Here is a 13,999-nt window from a genome sequence, read left to right on the forward strand (position 1 = left end):
ATGTGGCATCTGGATTCAGGTGTTTAGTGGTAATAGGAAGGATTACTAGGCATCTGTTAACTTATTCTAATAGAAACTCACTGCTTCTTTATTGCCATCAGCCTGGCTTGAAGAGCTTCAGCTGCATTACCTTTTATTGAGGTTGGGATTTTCTTACAGACAAATCTTTTAAATCGGAATTTAGATTGTGAAGATCCGTGAGTTATTTAAAGAAAACTGCTAGGAGAATGGTATGGATTTCTCAAGAAATATAACTGTTGGCCTTAAAAGTGATGGATTGAGAGCAGTCCTGGGGAGAAGGACTTGGGCGTGCTGGTGGATGATGAGGTGAACAGGAGCCAACAGTGCGCACTTGCAGCCCAGAAAGCCAACCATATTCTGGGCTGCATCAAAAGAAGTGCAGCCAGCAGGTCGGGGGAGGTGATTCTGCCCCTCTGCTCTGCCCTTGTGAGACCCCACCTGGAGTAGTGCCTCCAGCTCTGGAGCCCCCAACACAACACAGGCATGGAGCTGCTGGAGCGAGTCCAGAGCGGGGCTACCTGTAAAGAGAGTTTATTGGAGACAGGCTCTCCTGGCCATTATATAGGTACCTTTTCAGTCCCTATTCCCCCTTTTCCCCGTTATCTTGGTGTAACGTCCACATCTCCAGTCTCTGCGTTGGTCTCATTCTGCTCTCCAGGTTCTCTTTCTTCTTTCTCCCCTCATTTCACTTGTGATTTCACCTGCAGATTTCTGCAGTAGAGTTTGACAGACCCTTTGAAGTCTGAGTGGGATTTTTGTGACATTTATAAAATACTTACAAGATGTTAGGGACGTTTATGGTATCTCTAGGTATCTCATAAAGGATATCAGCTGCTAAACTGTTCCGTCTTCGCTGTTTTTCTGTCCGTCCCCGCAAGCATCAGACACACCAGAGACATTTGGAACCTTCCGGTTATTCCATCTTGGATATGTCTTGCCCCGGAAAGGCAAGGTAAATGCTTAAGAACTCAGTCTGTCTCAGGTTTTGGATCCTCATATCTTACTAATTCCTTTATCCAGAACTTCTAAAAGGAATTTGCATTATAATAAAGCAAAACTGCAAATTTTTGTGGGCATTAATTCTGGTGACACAGCAGAATTAACAAAATCCTTCTTAAATTGGACATTTATGGTCATTACATTTCCATAAACAAGTGGCCAGTGCGTCAGCTAGCTCTGGACTCATCCAAAACCTGCACAACCAAGTAAATTGCCTGTGTCGGAGCTGGCCGGAGCTTGGCCTCGGTGGGACAGGGCAGCGTCGTGCCCCGGCAGCGGGACTCCAGTGGGAAGCCGCTCACCTCGTTATCCCACCTGACCTCAGAAAAACTATTTTCAGCACCTGAAATAACACATAAGCTAGTCTGTAAATGTTCTGTATTATTTATTGCTGGTTTAATATAGAACGTTTTTCTTTTTGAAATAAACCTGCAATCAAAGGCTTTATTCACTGGCGTAGCTACACGGTTTTTCTTTGAATTCAGTGGGCATTGGATCAGCCCTTAAAGCAGGGAAGCTTTAGTTAGAATTAATGGCTTGAAACCTGCAGAAGCACTTTCGTTAGGCTTTCAGTAAAAATTTTTCCTGAGATTTAGGTTTTTAAGATACTGTGTTAAAATACTTCTAACATTTCCTTTGGTTCCTCTTCCCCTTTTCTGTCTTCTGCTGAAATGGGAAGTTACTCATCTGGGTAATTTTCAGTGTGAAACTGCCCGTGGAGTCCCACTGGGATGAGCACAGTCAGAAACAGCGAGCGTGAGACCTCGCTGTGCATTTTACTGTGCCAGGACACCTGTGTCGCCGTGCATTACAGTGGCGTGATGCTGCCTGTCTCCTCACTGCTGCTTCCAAAGTGTAGCAGACTTTCTCCTGGCCCTGTTTCAATGGTTTCACCTTAAGATATTGCTTCTTCACCTGCTTGGGTTTGCAGATTCTGGTCTCCACCTCATTTGTTGAAGATTGTGGCGTCATAAGAATAGTAAGGGAAAACCAGTGCTTTTTTCAGCTGCTTTATTCAGAATTAATGACTTCAGTAAAGATTGCGTGGCGAGGGATCAGTCCGCCTCTAATAAAATGTACCAGCTCAGGTGTTGGAAGCCCCCGTCCCTGCCATGAAATCATGGGAGCTTCACTCCCGACCAGAGGAGGCACATGGAGCCACAGGCTCTGACAATGTCCAGGATGCCAAATCCTGCTCTCTGCTACAAAGGAATCTCGAGTTCTCCATTTCTCTTGAATATAACTGAGGGCAGAGGATTGCCAACGCTTTTCACATTTGGCTTCACAGAAGTCAGAGGGAATCCTGCCATAAAAATTTATACAACACAACTGAGATGAAAAATTCACCGTGTTCAATGAAACAATATTAATTAAATATCAGAACAAGAAAATACAAATGTGAAAAGATAAAAAATGTGAGTTTGACAGTAATTAATCTGTGAGGTCCTCTGTCTGAGACCCTTAAATCAAGGTTTGTGTGTGCCTTTTGCAAGAGATGATCCTTTCAGAAACAAACTACACGGGGAGGTCTAATGTTGGAAGTCACGTTGCTTTGGGGTCTCATCCTGCACTGCCTTGTCTGACAAAGCTGCCGTGATGGCTCAGAGTAGCCCCGGGAGATTCAAATAAGTACTAATTGTTCAGATTTCTCATGCTTAATGGGTGTTTGTGGGGAACTGAGTTCTTGCAGTCAAAACAAAGATCTATGAACTTTTTTGAGTAGCATGTAGAGAAAAATGGCATTTTTCCAGATATTTCAACACTTCCCAGACCATCCGTGGGTCCTGTTGGTAACTGAAGACTTTCCATGTTGTTTAACTTTCATTTTTAACAATTCTTGATTCCTCTTCTGTCTCTTGGTGTAGAAGAACAGTGAAATGCCTTTGTCAGCAGCAATGGCTGAATGGACCAAGTAAATCCCGGGGAAGCTCTGCCAGCTCCTGGGGCAGCGTGCCGAGGGTGCTGGGTACCGCCGGGACAGGCACGGGCACGCTAGAGCAGGCGGCCATGGGGCATCCCACGCTCTCCAGCATCCCCCTCCGAAGAAGAAGGCACATTTGGACTTTTAAGCGCAATAGATCACCATATTACAAGGAAGCAAAAGAAACAATCTTTAATCCTTTCAAAGCCCAATAATATTATGTATATTGACTGAAGCCCTATGGAGTGGGCCTGGCAGGGCTTTTTCATTACTGCAGCACGCTGTAGCCTAGCTACCTTTGAAAAGTAACCAATATCGAGAGCCACTTGACATTTGCAAAGGATTATGGGTGTCCTCTCCATCTCTTCTCAAGTTCCCAAATTTACAATGGTCTTAATTTAAAAGTTAAGCCAGGGGATCAGTTGCTTAGTCTGCTGCTGGGCTGCCCTTTAAAAAAAAAAAAAGAAAAAAGAGTGTCTGTGTGTGCCTGCGCCGAGGGGAGAGGTGGGTAATGAACCTTGTGCGCTGGCGTCACCCGCCTGTAGCCTTCGGCTCCGATCGGCGGCATTTCATTGTGGAAGAGGTATCTAACTCGGGATCAGGCGAGGGGAGCGGATGGTTTCGTTCCTGCAGGTGCTGCTGAAATGCAGGGAGCAGCAGCAGCTGGTAATGAGTTGGTGAAAATGAAAAAGGGACATAAGTAGCTTCTTTAGCAAATCCCCTGGAAATGACATGGAGCCTCTGGGATCGATCGGATCGATCCCTCCGAAGGCTGCAGGCTCCTCTCATCCGACTGCCAGCACAGGGAAAACCGTAATGTTATTATCAGCAAAACTCATAGAAAACCTACGGGGGAAACCAGCGCTCGGTGTGCTTCCTCCCGCGGGGCAGCTCTTGGGCTGAGCGCGTGTGGAAGGAGCGCGCAGGGAGCGCCCCAGTCCCCGGCACCGGCACCGGTGTGCCGCGCTGCCTGGAGCGGAGCCCCTCCGGGCGCTGGGCCCTGGCTGGGACCCGCCGGCTGCCCATCTGGTTCCAGTTTAGGGCTCGCCTGCAGTGCAGCTGTGGAATTTGGGTTTGCATCTGCCTGGCCAGGAGGTGGGGAGCAGAAACCCGCCCTGCAGAGCAAGCACGGGGGGAAATGGTCCCGGGGATGGGAGGAAGGTGTGGGGCGTTCAGGAGGTTTCTGACAAGCTGTTGGTCTTCCTCCCGCCGTGTATCTGCTGTCATCGGCCCTGGTTTGATTGTGATCTGCTCTATAACACTTTACGAGGCTTGCGTAATGAGTTTCATACCCTTCATCTGCAGCACTGGCGGAGCTTTCTAAGCCCGTGTTTCAGGCCAGGCTCTGACTCGCCTCCTCGCACAGGGAGATGTCAGCACCCCGGTTCACAAGCAGTCCTGCAGCTGAAGCTTTGTGAGCTCAGTGTGAAACAATCCTCAAAACCGAACGGTTGTATCTTCTCCAGAGCTCTGCAGAATTGGGATGAGAACAGTTTTACTCCAAGGCTTGCTCTGGAAAAAGTGATCTTAAATCTCCCAGCCCGATACGTAAGTTCAAGGGGCCTTGCCTTGAAGAAATCAAAATTTCTTTGTTTACCTTTCTATAATCCCATTGGGGAAAGGGAGCAATAAATCAGATTTTATTACATCTATCCTGGACAGTGGACATGCAAAGCTCAGAGATCCCATAGCAGGTGTGTCCAACGCCCTGGGGATCGTGTCGGTGCGGGCGGTGCATGGCCTGGGGCTGATGGGGACCCCAGGGAACCCGTGCTGGTAGACAGGCTCGCTTGGCTGCTGGGTGGTGCCGCTTGGGTCACCAGGGGCTCCTGTGACCGTCCGGGCTATTGCAGCCTCTGGGCTTTACTTTGGGCCCTGCGCTGAATGCAGCTTGCACCCAGGAAAGGACACAGCTGGGACAGGTCGTTGGCTTTTGTTTGTGGCTGGTGCTCCCCAAAGTGTGATCACTTGGATCTTTAGGATACAGTATTCAGACTAAACTGCATCTTTAAAGAGGTGCATTGATGTTACTGTCTGCTCCTCACATACCCTCTAACATAAGGGTATAAGAGTATTTATCTTGCCCACCGGAAAGTTTGCCGGTTTGTGAAAAGCCCTTATTCTCAGGAGTTCCAAGCATCGCTGCTCCCACAGAATCAATTAAACTAATATCAGCTCGGTGTTTCTGAATAACAGATCTTAGAGGACTTAACTTGTTCATATATGACCTTTGTAGCAAGACCATAAATTTTGAAATACAAGGGTTGAGGAGTATGAAATAAAACTATGAAATGAACTTACGTTATAACGGTACTATGGAAATACATGTAACATTTGTCCTCTGAATGGTTTACAGTAGTAAAAATGGAGTAGATTGTCCACTTCAAATTCATTAACTATTAAAACGAACATGCAGTACTTCTAAAAATTTTATTGTCTGAAAAGTTGCATTAATTTTGGATGCATTTGTCTTTCCCTTCCTAATGAGCTAAATTGATAGATTCTCATAAACAATATCAATACCTGAAATATTTATTGTTTATACAGGGTGTGGGACATCTTGCCGAGACGTGCTTACTAACACAGCCGTCTCCTTTCATCTTAGTAGCTGTCTGATGGCTTTGGGAAAGGATGAGACCCAGCTGAGAGGGTGGGTGTTAGCGGACTGCCGGCACACAGCAGCACCGAAAGGCAAGCGCGGCGCCGGCGGGGTCCTGCGTTTCGGGCGGGAGCTACCGAGGCATCGCAGGCTGTACGGAGGGGGCAGGGGGCAGGCAGGAGTCTGTCGAAAACCTGCTGGGACTCTTCACAAGATGGGCTTAACCGAACACATTCCTACAAGCATTTAATGGCTGACAAATCTCACGAAAAAATGCTGGAAAATTTCCAGTGGATTTTGCAGCTGTGCTCAGCCCCAGTTTGGGACGGCGCACCGGGTGCGAGTGTGCACCACGCTGCCGAGAGATAAAGACTGGCGATAAAAAGACCATTGGCTGTTGACAAGATGACTCCATTCTTAAATGAGGACAATATTTGGGTGTTATAATCTTCCTGAAGGTATGAAAATTCAGACGAATTTTTGTACGTTCTGGACAACTTGATTTCTAACTAACAGCAGGGCGGGAGCACTGGAGCAAAGCGTTCAGCCGTGTTCTTACTGCTTGTCTCGTTGAACTGCCTCATTCCTTTAAGTCTGCGGTGGGAAATAGGATGAAAGATACTTTGGAAGAGCTAAACAGAAAGTATCCCTTAAAACGGGGTGAGAGCGGAGCTTTGTTGATAATTGTGTTTCTCTTGTTTTAGTAACGGTCGTCTTTATGGCTGTTGCGTTGTCAGTTTGCTGGCAATGGAAACCTGGTCTTGTGGCTGCGCCCCACCTCATTTTTGGTCTCACTGTTAGAAGAAAGGACCCTTTCGGGATAAATGCTTGTTTTAGAAAACAGTGATGGCAGAAATATGTTTTTTTCAATCAGAACACGTACTTTGGCTAAAGACTGCCTTGCCGGGTCTCCTCTCAGGTTTGCCAGTTCGGGCGGTTTCCCTGCAGTCTGCTGCTGGCCGTCCCCAGGGGTGCTCGCCTGAGATGGTGCCCACACTGAAAACTGCTGAGGAGCAAAGGCCTTTCCTCACACTGGTGCAAGTGTAACAGAAACTTATAATCACGGTACGGCCAGGTTCTCATACCGAGCAGGCTAGATTTTTGTTTTGACTCTGTGGACAATAAATATCATGAGAGACTTAAAGCACAGACTACTGACACAGGCATGGTCACCTCGCATGAATGAGTTTTACATATTTTTTTCTTCAGATTTTTTTGGATAACTTTTCCATTTGTCTTATTTCCCATAAGATCAGTTTCATGCGACATTTGAAGTGAGTTGGATATTTTTCTCTCTAAAGCTTGGTGCCTGATAAAACAGCGCAGCGTTGGTGGCAGACGTACCCGCGATGGCAATCCCAAATTAGAGCGAGGGCAGCTGCAGCAGACTTTAAAAGCCTGGTGCAAGTCCCTAGATGCAGGGGTTTAAGGCCGAGGTGCTGTGCCTCACCGCAGCAGGGCGGGCAGCGGGTCGCAGTGCTGGTCACGCTGCAGAGTACCATTCACTCCTTCGGGTGGTCGTGCCTGTAAACTGTTGCCAGTTCCGATGCAGCAGCACTATTCTAAAACCTGCTGGATGTTTTGGGGGTTTTAATTAAAACCCACATCTACAAATTAGTACGGACTTTATCCTTGAGGCAGAGGAGCATGCATTTGTTGTGAAAGTTAAAAATACGCCCTAACTGCTCACAAGTGGAGACCAATCTGTGTGCGCACCATCGGATGAAACCAGCCAAGTTTTTCCTGTATGTCCCCTGCAAATACACAACAAACCTACTGATCTGCAGGACTTCCTTTAAAAAAGAGTCATCGCCCTCTCGTTTCCTCCCCCATCTTTTAACTTCTGCTCGCAGCCCGGTCACGCGTTGCGCTCGTAACGTTGCCTCCATCGCCCTTTCTGTCAAAAAGCCTGGCAGCGTGTGGGGAGCTCTGGACGCGCTGTGCGGCGCTTTCCTGGGCTGAGCTGGAACCTGCTCTGTATGCTGCAGGTTGTTAGGGTTAGCAGAAAGAATGTGCATTTATTTACTGAAGGTACTTTATAAATCAATACCTTGTTTTTGAACTCAGGTCAATAGGAATAACTCAGAAACACAACCAACAACTACTGCAACCCTAAAACAGCACTTTCAACGTATTGATTTTTTGAAGAGTATCTTTTCCTGGAATTATTCACACAATGGTGATAAACAGTTTCATGCAATCAAAATTGTAAATAAGCGTGAGTGTGCATGCACATATGTGTGCAGGAGCGCACGTCTGTGGAACAGAAACAGCTCTTGATGCAGTGTGGGAATTGCCGAGCAGCGAAGTCAGGAAGTGATGCGGTTCAGGTTCTTAGAAGGTCATTCATGTTTTCCTTTAAAGTTACAGGATAAAATATATTGTTGTGGGTCAGTAAATACCAGTATTGTTAACTTGGCCTCGTTTGCAGATACAATCTTACATAAATACTTGACCATTTTTAAAAGCAATAGCTTAAGGTACTAGTTTGATTTAAAACAGTAAAAAATAAATAAAAGCAGAAACGCACGTGCGAAGCAAGGCCAGACTGGCCACTGGAGGAACCTGAGAGCTCTCTGGTTCCAGAGTTTCTAAATTTTGTATTTAACTCCACAGCTTTGGCATTACTTAGCAAAGGTTTTTCCACCTTTACTTTAGCGGTCGGGTCTCCCAAAGACAAGCAGAATGAAAACGCCATCTCTGTTCGCTCGCCCTGGAGGCAGATTGCTTTTTATCGTGGTCATACTGGAACCCCCTGGTTCCCTGAAGACATTGCGAGAAGCCCCTTGGAGCTCCAGGGGCTCTCCAGGTGCCAGAGCACTCATCCCCGCCTCAGCTCTGCCAGAGCGTCAGTGAGACGGCTGAGATCTACTCCCAGCGCTGGAGGAGCACATAGTTGATATTTAAGAATTACACTCCAAATTATTCTTCGTTTTAAAAAAAATTTAAAAAAGCTTCTTTTTTTGGTTCATTCTCCTTGACACAAAACAGACACCAGCTCCTCATGCGTTGATTTTTTTTTTTCCCATTTTGGCCTTTTTTTTTTTTTTCATTTGTTTTGGTTTCGGTTTCTGAGGAGAAATGCAAGGATGCTTGCAGTCAAGTAGTGAGAGATTTTATAAGTTTTACAGTTAGGGTGTAAAGAGGAGTATGTGTATGGGCGAGCTTTTAACCAAGCAGAGAAAGACGCATCAAACTCCCAGTAGCTGAAAGCTGAAGTTTGTAAAGTAATATGAGAGAGAGCGTAGATTTGTAACAGGTTGGCTGGTTAAGCACTGGCACAAATTATAAAGAAATAGGTTATTTATCACTTAAAATATTTACATCAAAATTAAATCTCTTCTGCAGATATGAGTTTTATGAAACGCTGATATTCTTGATATAAAAGTTACTATGAGTAATTTGATTTCCTGAGTTATTCGATAAGTCACTCTAAATAGTTAAAACGAACATAGCTTCTAGAAATGTGGGGCTTCTGCTTCATGAGGAATTTCAGTATTTTGAAAAATCCAAATTGGGTTGAAGCATAATTTTTTAATCTGATTTCCAGCAAACTGAAATACTTGTATTCTAAACACTGCAATTTTCTTAAACCAGAAAGCCTCCTGCTACCCCCAGTAAGGCCTGATGGGCATCACGGATCCGGCTGGTTTTGTGGGTCCCCACATGGGATGCTGGGAGGCCGAGTGACCAGCTCATCTGGCTCTGTGTGGATATCGTTTAAAGGCCTGTTTAAAAGAGCCCAGCTCAAGGTGGTAGCTTGCTAGAGTGTCCAAAAAATAGTTAGTATTATGTAAATAAAGGACTATTTATTTAAAACTTAGCATTTTAGATTGAATAAAGTACTATCAAAAAACGAGAGCAATGCAGAGCTCGCAGGGGGGTCTGCGCAGTCTTGAATGTCTCAGGCTTTTCACTACATTTGTGGAGTTTTGTAGACAATTGTTAGGGCATTTTCAGATCTTCTTTGCTCTGTTTCTGGCTTTGTCTCTTTTCTCCTTCACTCATTTTTACACGGTAAAACCAATTCATCCACAGTGGTTCCCAGCTTGACTCTGTCCTGGATCTGGTTCTTTTGGTGGGGATACTGGAACCACTCTCAAGCCTGTGGAAGCAGCACGGCCAAAGGCAGGACAGGAGGCTTGGAGGAGCAATGTGTGGCGTGGAAAGCCGAGAGCCCTTTTCTGTGAGACAATGGGTTTGCCGTTTCTTTATCTTTCTCCTTAGGAGGAGCTCCGTATCGTTGTTGGCATTATCTCCCCAAGTGAGTGGCATTCCTTAGATACCGTTTACCCAGCGTTGTAACAAATCCACTTTTGTCTCCAGTGAGTGTTCCCTGGTTCCAGTTTGAGGAGTAAGGTATAGAAGTTAGAACCTATAGCTGTGGCCACCCCCATGACCCATACCCATGGGCTGGAGGCTCCCGGCTGCGCGAGGCTGGTGGCCGTCTAGCGCTTGGTTACACCGAGGGGATGCACAAACGCAGAAGCACGTGGAGCTCAGAAGAGTGAGAACAAGAACAGGAGAAACCCAAAGACTTCGTCAGCGTACAAAGTCATACAGATGGTCTTCTTCAGTCTCCTGTTCTCTGGAAGATCTTCTGAAACAATAAGGTCTTCTGCAAGTGTTGTCTGTGTGCAGTCGGCACCCCCCTGCCCCGCCGAGGAGGCACTCCCAGCTCCACTGCGCTTGCTGTGGCCCCAGCTCGGAGCCCTCACAGCCTGTCTCGCCTCCTGCCAGACCTGTAGGACCATTTGCAGCTCTCGGGATTTAGGATGTTTTTTCTCATGGAAGTATCTATGAAATTCTCAAGAAGTGTCTGAAGATCTTGCTATTAATGCAGATTTCTGCCACTTCATGACATCATAATGCCTGCTGCCATGGGAGCTAGCTCAAGAAAGAATAAAATCTAACTATACCTGTATCTTATTTGGAATATTTTCAAGGGGTGAAATGCCCCTTTAATCAGCTACCCAAGCTTTTCAATACTCTATGCCTCGGTTAATTGTTAAATTTTTTTAAGTTGGTGTTAAACATCATCTTGGACACTGGAATTCAAAGGGAAACCTCCAGTCTGCACCATGTTCTACTTACTTATACTCTCACAGTGCCTAAGGACACTCGGGACCTGCAAGACAAAGCCCAAACACAGAGAAGCAGTGCAGTCTCTGCCTCAAAGAGATACAGCCGTGTCATGAATCAGCCAAACCCTCCTACGCACGCTGCAGAAAGAGCCTCAGACTATTAGGACAACCCAATTGTGGAAGGAAACCTTTTATCTTTAATCTAGCAGAAGGCCTGTTAAATGTGTGCAGGGCGATGTGGGGTTTTATCTGCACTTTCAGATACTGCTGTTCTCCTAGAAAGAGCTTTCCTACAGCATCTCCAAACTGAAAGTCAGCAACACTGTCAGGAAATCCACCTGCACATGGAAGTATTGGAACTGAAAGGCGTTGGCTGGGCATATATAGCACAGAGAGGATTGTCGGTTTAGGTCCTGGTACAGGGAAACGGCCACATGGTCTCTGGAAGGGCATCCCAGCCCTGTTTCCCAAGATTTTATGAACATTGGACAGGCATCCTGATGGTGTGCTACAAAATCATTTCAATATCTGCCCCCATTACAGACAGTTCTGTCGGACCACCTGACCTGGCAGTCTGTGAGCACCTCCACCCATCCCACAAGGCACTTGCCTCTTCCAGGCAGGATCTTTCAGAAGGATGCCCCATCCACCTGAGTTGCACTTGATTCACACGGAAGATGCTCGCTAGGTAGCCACCTTGGAGAGAGATTGTCTTCAGAGTTTCAGATGTTACTACTGCATACCATAAAGTGTTTCTGCCATACGAACATACGCTACCCTCGGAAAGATTTCACTTCCAGCTCATCAGTTGACCCCGCTGAAAGACCTTACATGTTTTATTTTGTATTACTTTTATCTGTTCTTTACAGTAGAGCTGGTGATAAAATATCCTAACTGTCCACCCATAAAGATTCTCACAAGATTTCTCATCCTTCATTCTGTAAGTCTTATGTATGTTTTTGCTTGTAATGAAACTCACTTTTCTTGGGATTTTGCTGTGTCAGGAGAATCGATAGTAGCTGCTAGCTGTTGGGTTTGCTTCACCATCTGCCCATTCACTCTTCTGTTTTCCTGTAGGGTAAAGGCCTTTCCTTACAGGTAGATACATCAGTTTGTAACACAGGGCTCGTGAGACCTTTTAGGCCTTACCCAGAAGTCATCTCAGACTTCCATATAAATCTTTTTTCCTAAATTATGGTTCAGTGAGAGGGAAACCAGGCTAAAAAGTTAAAATTCCTCATAGTAATGTCACTCCAACCACAGAGGAACAGGCATTTAAAACATCTCATGCATTTTGTAGTTGCTCAGAAAGACGGAAAGGCTGGTCGGTGTTGGCTCAGATTTACTGGAGTGATTTGAATGCAATCGGTGTGTGTGACACCAGTGGGATCAGACCCGCTGGTAAGATCAGAGTTCATGTTGCTAAGCAGAGACCGGTTTCCTGCAGAAGTGTCCCTGTCTTGGAGCTCTGAGGGAGCAGGATGGAGATGGGCACATACGCTCTTAAACGTCGCGTCGTATCAGAGACATCAGGTTCCCCCGTCCTTTCTGGCCGAGGCGAGCAGTGCCCTTGCACAGGTGACTGCCTCGGAGACACTCAGCGCGGCAGAAACGGGGGAAAGTGCTTGAAGAGGAACAGTTGCTTACCTTAATGTAACAGAATCTCTTTGTAGTTCGCTGTCCCTGTTCACAATGAAGCTGCATTCACTAATAACAAGCCTAGCTGTAGACCAGTGGTTACCTCCAGTTACAACAAAACCAGTTCAACTGCCATGTAGGGGACATGCATTATTAATTTCTTGGGGTTTAGCCGTACACTTTGCAGTCCCTTATTAGCGGTATGTGAGAGAAATTTCTGGGGTACAAATTTGCTCTAATCCAATTTGGCTAAGAAGAATATCTTGATAATTTAGGGTACGGTGTGCCTCTAGCGGCTCAGATTTCTTCCTTGACTATCAAGTTTGTCAATTTGTCCTCTTTTCTGAAGAACTTGTTGCCTACCTTTGGTATCTCAAGTGAACTCCATGATCTCACCCTGAGGTGTTAAGAATGGCTGAGGGCTATCAGAACTTGTGTAAATTACAGCGATGCAGACAGCACGTTGAAAAATCAATAAGTAATGAAATAGTACTGCAGTGAAGTAGCCAAGAGAGCAATGGGTGAAAAAATCCCAAGGACTCGGTTTCATTTTGTCAAAGTATAAAAGATAATGTTCTGCTGTGATGCTATAAAATCATCCCCACTGGCCAAAGAAAATTGAAATACAAAAGAGCAGTGTAGAGGTGTGGGTGTGCTTCCTCCTGAATTCCGAGTCCCCCTCCCCTTCCATTAGCGTGCGGCGGATGCTGCAGTGGTGATCTGGGCAGGCATTCACTTTTCTAATGAAGCGGTGGGTATGGCTTTTCTGCCTTTGTGTGCTAGGGACTGATGTCAGCTCATGTCAAGTGTCATTTAAGCCTCTTTCTAATTCCCAGTAATCCTCACATCTACCCACCCTGAGCTGGTTGTCTCATCCTGGCAAGCAGGGAAACACCAGTAGAACATTTGCCACGGAGACCCAGCACTTCATAGTGCTTTCACAAGATGCTAAAAGAAACTGCGCAAAGGTTTTATGACATACTTGAATTTTATCTTTGCTGTTTGTAGCAGACGGTCCTTCTTAACCTAAGAGTACGCATTTCTGAAATACAGTATTCTGCAGTAAAATGAATTGCTCTCTGGGCAGATGAATCCACGAGGCATAGTTTTCTGTGGGGGCCGTGCCCTATACCCTCTCCATCTGTCCCATGGCAGTACCTACAGCTCTTGCCGTCTCTCTGGCATTTTGGTTGTGCCAGGGACAATGTGTTGTGGCTAATGCAGTCAAGACCCACGCTGGCCACTGTGCCAGCTGTGGCCACGTGGGCTGTGCCACAGCTGGGCTTTCTCCCCATGGGAACACCGTTTCCTCCAAGCAGCAAGCAATGTCTCAACATCTGTAGTAACACAAGATGTCTTTGAGACTTTTACTGTTCTTTCATTTTGGCTGAAGTTGGCCAAAGTGGGAGTGATGGAACTGCTGGGCAGGCAATCTCGTTTCCCAATTAGGCCCTTAGATAATCAGGTTCAAAAAGAGTAGTTGGCTCCAAAAGGAGAAAACCAACATTGAACTGAAACAAATTTTCACAAGCTGGGTGTTGCTATGAGAGTCTTTCGTTTAAATCCATAAACTATGAGATTCTCTGGAATCAATTCTTAGAGTTGATGAGCTTTTTCCACATGGATATGTAAGATAGTTAAAACGTATTTAAACAAAATGAATGACTGAAATACCACTAAATTAACTGTGTCTTGTGAAAGATAAACCAGCCTGCGTTCTTGTGTTAAGGGAGAGTC

The sequence above is a fragment of the Leptosomus discolor genome, chromosome 8 (assembly GCF_034619465.1).
Source record: "Leptosomus discolor isolate bLepDis1 chromosome 8, bLepDis1.hap2, whole genome shotgun sequence".
NCBI lineage: Eukaryota > Metazoa > Chordata > Aves > Leptosomiformes > Leptosomidae > Leptosomus > Leptosomus discolor.